At 34.6% G+C, this 8199-nt stretch overlaps 1 long non-coding RNA gene across 1 annotated transcript; it reads left to right on the forward strand.

Moving 5' to 3' along the window:
- The first annotated feature begins 6018 nt into the window (after positions 1-6018).
- LOC126832357 (uncharacterized) lies at positions 6019-7921 on the forward strand. The gene is made up of 3 exons (XR_007684684.1): positions 6019-6075; positions 6763-6852; positions 7826-7921. It is a non-coding gene; the product is annotated as an uncharacterized LOC126832357 (long non-coding RNA).
- The last annotated feature ends 278 nt before the right edge of the window (positions 7922-8199 follow it).

Raw genomic sequence — 8199 nt, forward strand, 5'->3', positions numbered from 1 at the left:
AAATATCAGCACAAGTCGATAATGTAAAAGAGTCTTTTTTAATATCAAAAAATATCAGCACAAGTCGATAATGTAAAAGAGAACGAGGCTCTGCCGAGTAGAAGATTTTATTTATCACCCAACCTTTAAATAAATAATTGACAAATCAAATTCATATAAAGCAATGTCCTCTAGGAGATATCGCTCAGTAGAATATGATAGTTATCATACAAGCGATATCTACTGTAGAATGTATTATTGGGTGACAATACTTTTTATCAACCTACTGTACCGTTACTTGTTTGACCAGTGTAACCCCAGCTCTCAATTTCTACCTCTTATATAATATCTGTACCTGGGATGGGCTTTCTGTTTGGACGACTTATATTTAGACATGTATAGATAATGACATGAAACATGGCTGTAGTTTGTTCCTGTCATGTTTCATACGCCAGTGTCTTTATATAGTGTTTGATGTTTTAAGTGACGCGACATGCTAGACCCTTACCTACAAGTTTCACACGACGTCCACCTTATTTTCGTATTTAGAGAAGCTATATTTATTTCACTACGAAAAGTAAATAGGTTTAATTTTACATATATCATTATTATTCTATTAAAAACACCTGGACAGTATGCACCCATACAACTCTTTTGTATAACATGGGTAGTTGGGGTTTTAAGGGAGCGGGGGATAGGGGTTTGGGGTACGGTTGGCCTTACGCGTGCGCTTTAGAATTGTTAGAATAGAAAAAATACCATAAGTTAGTCCCTAAATGACTTTAAACCAAATTTATTTCTCTTCATAGAAGTTTGTACCTTGGAAATGTGTCGATGGATAGACCATAAAAGTTTTTACCTCGCCAATGTGTGGACTATAGATGTTTGTACCATACATTAGTAGTACGTGGACGTTAAAGCCGATTCCCTTCCCTCTATGGAGGTTTGTGACGCGACAATGGATCGGTGAATGGACAATAGAGGTTTGTGCCTTGGAAATATGTCGATGATTAAACTGCAAATTTAAATACGATCCCGTATCGGAAGCATAGTTGAATGCGCAAAGTATACTACTCTTACAAGAGGTTCATTGGTAGCCATTTGGTAGATATACCCTTATTTATCCCCTTTGTGGTCTATTATTTTCATGCGCTTTCGTTCTGTACACTAGATATATTCGCTGGTCTACCAAGCAGGCCTTACCCAAAGAAACTGTTAAACGGACTTTTAAATCCCACCAGGACAGGATTCTAACACGGGATTGGATAAACAACTGAATTAAATAATAAGCCAGTGCTAATGGTATAATTTTATTGACAAGAAGGGTTCGGGGATGACCTGGATATATGTGGCGTCATACAGATTATATGAGTCTCATTATGAAAGATAATATTCATTATCATACATTTTACTCTATGTTTAGCTAGTTTTAAAGTTTTTACGATATCAGCTTTAGAGCGGTAAATTCAGACTCTAGGACAAATATTATGGCATATTTTGTAACCAAATTGTTTACCAGTGCACATAATATGTAGACTGTAAAGCAGAAATAGTACATTAATACGGTGGGTTGACGTTTCGCTCACATAGGTTAATAGGCGCTAACCAGTGATAATAAGAGCAAACTAGTCAGATTTAGGGTTAAAATGCTACCCGACGGAAATTTCATTGTTATAGACGTCGTATACATGGAAGAACACAATTTAAACACGCTACACAAATCCTGGATCGTGCAACACATTCGTCATTACTTATAGCTGAAAGGGCAAATGGTTTCAGAAGCAAAAACTACTTGGATACAATACACTCGACGAGTGTACGTATATATTAAAAATGTATAACTGTGTTTTTACAAGGGCGAAAATATCAAAAACATTACATATCAAAGAAGAAAAATATCTATACTGCTGGGAGGCCTTTCTTTACTTTTTGGTTTCACCACCCAATAGTAATAAATAGAGTAAATTGTTGTTGTTTTGTAATGGTCGTCTTTGTAAATATCTGTACTGGCACGCTGAAAAATAAAATAAAAACAATTAAATCACATGCCTACTCAGTATATGCCGTTTTCATCAACATATAAACTCAGTTAACGCCATTTCGATCAACATGTCAATTCAATATATGCCATTTCGATCGACATGTCAACTCAGTATTTGCCATTTCAATCAAAATCTGAACTTAGCATATGTCATGTAATCTCGGTATATAACACTGTATGAATGTTTATGTCATTTCGATCATCATGTAAGCTCTGTATATGCCATTTCCATCAACATATTAACTCATTATATTCCATTTCCATCAACATGTCAACTCAGTATATGACATTTCCATCCACATGCCAAGATTTTATCAAATCAACTCTTGACATGTCCTTTGTATACAAGATCTTAATAATGTCAGCGCTGGTAAAAGAATTGACACCATACCTTAAAGGCACGTTTTTAACCACGATATGATAAACAAAGTGTGCATGCCTATATTACGTTTTCCATATAAACGATACTTTTGTCGTAGCAGGAATTTTGAACATGATCGACCTCTGTATTTGGTTTTTAAATTCAAAATGTTTTACTTACGGCTATAGCTACAAACAAAGGCACCGGGTTCGTTACAGCAGTAATAAGGACTGCATAGTGGTGTAGTAGATGATTTACATTCATCAATATCTAAAACAAATCAAGACATGGTTAAAATAAACGGGTGACATAACATGTAACGTTTCTGGTTAGTTATTTGCCCGTGGATCCGGTTCCTAATTCAACCTCATGGATTTTCTCTGAGGCTCCAATTCTCTCCAATAGACGTATGAAGCATGGCAGTAGAACGTGTATCGACAATTTGATTAGTCTACAAGCGAACGAACTTGGTTGACAAATGAAAACAATCGACCATACTGCTATCTGATGTAGCAATGGTTAACAAGCTGATAATGCTCGTTGCCACTAATTTAGGAATATGATTGTATAACTACCTTCACAGACGTTGACTATCTTGGATGGTTTGTAGCCGTCATCACACTGACAGAATGCTATACCTGCTGCCGTTATATTACATGATCCCATTATACATTGTACTCCGATACATTGTGGTGGTACTGTAATATAAAGTTTTTAAAAAATATAACAAATATTCCAATATCGTTTAACATAAAACAAGGAAGGGGTAGGACCGGAATGGAATGCGCTTTAACGTGTGCTAAACAAGAAACAGCTTATTGTTTTATATGAACGTCTTAAGGTGTTCGTAAACGAAGAATAAGCATACCTGGTTGGTCCACGACATTCGTCACTTATTGTAGGTACATGGAGAATGACAAATTTTGCCGGATTCTCCAGTTATTTTAAACCCCTTTTCAAATATAGAATCAGTGGATCTTTCTTCAATAAATATTGATATTAAAACTATAAATATTGATATTAAAACTTACATCGTTGGGTGAAAACTGTAACTGTTGCAACTGCAAGAACGACTGCGATGATGACGTACTTCATTGTGGTAATTGGTAATTGAATACGTTACAATAAGCTTCACTTACTTAAACTGCCCCTTCTCTACCAATATGACCATTTATATACCCTTCGAACGTTTGACAAATCATTAAAAAAATGCGATGCATTGTATATTATGACAAGATATGATCCCATCATAACGAATTGTCTTTTTTATTTTTGTATCTACCATTGTCTAAAAATTCTTTTTTTTTCTTTTTCTAACTGAAAAACCGAAAAAACACACCAACAGACGTAAACATCTTGTTTTTATATTCTTCAAATATGTTTTTATTCTGGTAGTGGATTTGCGCGCTTAAATGTCAAAATAATATCAACCCGGGAAATGATAGTTCGGTAGACATAAATATTAAAAATGATTTATAGATACTGATAGATGTGATTTGATTTTTTTATTTCTTTTAACTGAATTGGGTTTCATTGGAATAAATGCATGTGTTTCCATAATGAATTCAGAATTATTACGAAAACCAACTTGACTAAGTTTTTGGTATACAATATTATAATAGTTGTGCCGTTTACTAATTTAAAATTATCTGTAGAAAAGTTAGTTTGTTTCTATGAAACATTTTAGTTTCTGGTATGCAATTTAATTAATCTCCTTATTTAGGTAGAGCTAAATTGATTTTGCCCGTTCTTTTAATATTCAGTTTAAATAAATTATATAAATGTTATATTTTACCAATTCTAGAGTATAACAGAGAAGCATAGTGCAGTTGATCAAATTAAAATTAAAGCTGCCCGCAAATTAACTGGTTGCACTATGCTTCTCGTAAATCGCTATATTTTGAAACTACAAGAAAACTATTACATGATCGCAGTAAGGTGAGACGACAAAACAGACCCATCGACTTTTCAAGAAATAATTATAATCTTCAAAACTAAAGTCAAACGTCAAAATTTATTGACTGCAGATTTAAAATAACTGCAATTTGTCGTTTTCAAATAGGGTTCGAATGAGTGACTTAATAAATCTGAAGGCATAGACCTTGGAAGGCATAGGTACCAGAAAACCACCGTAGAAACTCTAATCACATCTGAATTTCTAATCAATCAGAAATACACACTGACCCTAAATATTATTTTAAATCCCCGTGGTATCCATTGTAATACATGTAAACTCCCAGAGTAACTTTATCCCCTGTCGTGCCAGAGATAATTTTTATTTTTTAGTAGTACAAATTCAAATTAACACATCTGAAAACCAGGTGTTACATCGTTCTACTATAATATCAAAAGATGCCGATTTTAGGTGAAAGCCATACATAGCCAAGAAATGACTCCCTTAAAATATTTCTTTGGTTCCATTTGTTTCCAATTTTTGTCTTATATGGGAATGGGTTCTGTGTGTATTTTCTATATCGTATTATTGTATGGATTGCCTCGCCTTTGTTTTGTTATGCAGTCTTCCTGCATTGTTTGTGTTATACGAAATTAAAAATACCAGCATATGATTTATAGGCGAATGGAATGTTGTTATCGTCCAGTTTAACGATATGTCTATTTCTTATGTGTGGTATTTGTACATTGGACATTCTACGTCGGCTAAAATCTAAGGAAAGACAAGATGACTGGTTGCGATTTAGAAAAAAAAGCAAACAACAGATATTCTGCTGTTATATCGTATTTGTGAATGATATAAATAACACTAACAAAAAGTAACAATTGCACTAGATAAAAAAAAATCTGCCGTGACCGACCACACAACCCATCTAGATTGAAAAACGAATGGATCGGACAATACCCTCATCAATAATCACAATAAAAACTGTACAATTGATGAAACAAAGGCTTGACTTTCCAATAAATTGGTCGAGTTTTGTGCAATATTACCCATTGTTACTAAAGCAAGCGAACAGCATTCAACTTAGATAGAATTCTTGCAAGGAAATCCAAACAAAAATGGCGAATAATATGTTTCTGGTCGCTACTGGTTGTATTGTTGCATTGATTTGCGTTATACCTCAAGTTTCTTCACAAGGTAAGAATTAATTTTTAATTTTATTTTGGAAAGTCGTAAATACTTAAATGTGCAACGAAAATTATTAGCTATGTAGCCTTCAAAATAAAAGAAAAGTGGTATAAGGCATTCCGAAATAAACTAAACCTCTTGCGTGACAACCAACCAGAACGATAGGTAGGCGGTAGATTTGAGAAACCTAAGCTGTATTAAGATGTAGAAGTCAGGATTACTCATTCGTTTCTCAACTTTCCATTTCACCCACAGTCTTAAGAGTGTTCACTGGGGACTTTTATATTGCTCACCTTTGAAAGAGAGTCCAAGTTTACGCTTTTAGTTTTGAATTTCAGTTTTGGATTACAGAACAAAATAAAACAATTAAACAAATTCAAAATGATCTGATCAAAAACATACTTTATTTAACTATAAAAATTTTGAAGACTAATATTTTTCGACGATTAAAGCAGTTGTGAAATTAAATGATAATTGTGTTTGTTTCAGCTGCATGCGCATTTTTTAATTGCCTGAATGGAGACTGTATAGTTAATACTGCTGGAGTTCCCTCTTGTCAGTGTTACTCTGGTTACAGGCCCATACCAACCATTCCACAAGTGTGTATTGGTAAGCTATTTTTGTATTTAATGAACTGTTTTCATAACTGCGGGTGGACTGCACAATAAAAACAACTATGCAAGACAAACCCGCGGACAATACACACCATGCACACAGGCAGTTCAAACAATAAACAACAAAAGTACATATCAAATCAAGCGAAATGATTTCTTATGGGTCAGCCGTAACCGGCCATTGCGCTGATCAGTCCCAAGGTTAGAGAGAGAAGAGAGAGAGAGAGAGATGGAGTTTAACGTCCACTCGACACAAACTAGGTCACTTCGGGACTAACGTATGTTTTTTTTAAATTTTGTTTCAATAATTCGCTTGCGCGTAGGGATCTTTAGCAGTGGGAGGAAACCGGAGGACCCGGAGAAAACCCACGAGGTTGGACAGGCGAACCTACTCCTTGTCACGTACAATCGGTGATTCGAAACCACGCCAGTTGACTCAATGACAGGCCGTATGATACAGCACGCACGTGCTAACCATTCGGCCATCCAACCCCCCCTCCCAACAAAAAAGGAACAATCCAAGAAAAAAAGGGGGACTATTTCAACGCTGTATCATTTCTGATGATACGAACGTCATGATTAGTATAATAAATAAAGTAAACCAGCCCGATACAGAATAAATTATAATGGATACATTTGTGAGGTTTTGTTGTAAAACAATGTTATTGGGTTTTTTTATCAGATATAGATGAATGTCAAGCTTCAGTAAACCCTTGTGGTCAGTTAAACTGTTGTAATGAAGCTGGTAGATTTAGATGTATAACAAACAGTCGTAAGTATCCATATTATGTCTAAAATACGCTCATAGTTGTCGACACCATTTCTCAAAAAACGGTCAGAAATAGAAGTTGTCGATACCATCTTACAAATACTGCCAGAAATAGACTTCGTGAATTGTCGATACCTACTTCCAAATACGGTCAGAAATAGAAACAACTTCCAGTTATGGTCAAACACAGAATTGTCGTTACTAACTCCCAAATACGCTCAGACATAGAATTGTCGTTACCAACTCTCAAGAGAGAGAGAGAAATGGCGTTTAACGTCCACTCGACACAAACTAGGTCATTTCGGGTCTAACATATGGTTTAATTTTATTTCAATAATTCGCTTGCGCGTACGGGTCCCAACTCTCAAATACGGTCAGAAACAGAATTGTCGTTACCAACGCAAAATAACGTTGAGAATAGAACTGTCGATACGAATATAAGTGAGTTGTCGGTTTGAAGTGAAGTAGAGTAAGTTGTCGATAATAACTCTTTCTTAAAAATACACAAAGTAGTCTACTATAAACGTGATAGCATTTATATTAAAATTACTGTTAAAATTAACAATAAAATCGTATATAACATTAATTGCAAGGGTCATGCTCGAAGCGCTATTATACTACTACACCAGTTTCCAGGATCCTGTTAATGACTGTTTATCTCTTATCTTTGTGTACTACCGATCTACAGCTGAGTATAGCGGTACCCATTTATGTCGTTAAGGGTAACGATAAGGTGGTAATTACAACGCTTTTGATATATCTCTTAAATAAAGAAGGGGTTACAATAAGCTTTTGGAAACGTAAGAATACCATGCACCTTAGATGACACCCATTACTAAAAATAATTAGACCGCTTTATTTCATAGATACCCCCCACCCTTCAACCCCCTACTATACTAATTGTTGTGTCCGCATCCCCTAACATATAAAATGTTACCAATGTTTAATGTAAAACATTGCTTTTTTTCAATTTCAGAATGTGATTGGTCAGCTAGATATTATCACCAACGACAACAACCGGGAATAAATCCATTTTTATTATTGTCCCTATTAAGAGGCGAAATGTAATCCAATTCTTCTTACTCTTACTGTTCATGAAAACTCATAAAATAATTATATTAGGTCAAAAAATGTTTCTTTTTAATCCATAGAAACCTGTTGATAAATAGTGTCTACATGACATTCTGCCATTTTATTTTAGAAAACGAAACAAAATGCTTGATCCTTACAGTTGTCAGAATGATGTATTCATCAATTTTACTGGATTAATTAAATCGTTGATATCACAGACAAATCTGTTGTCGTGATTCAAAGGGCATATTTTATGTTTTATAAAATTGTCAAATTCTC

The sequence above is a fragment of the Patella vulgata genome, chromosome 9 (genome assembly GCF_932274485.2).
Source record: "Patella vulgata chromosome 9, xgPatVulg1.2, whole genome shotgun sequence".
Classification (NCBI taxonomy): domain Eukaryota; kingdom Metazoa; phylum Mollusca; class Gastropoda; family Patellidae; genus Patella; species Patella vulgata.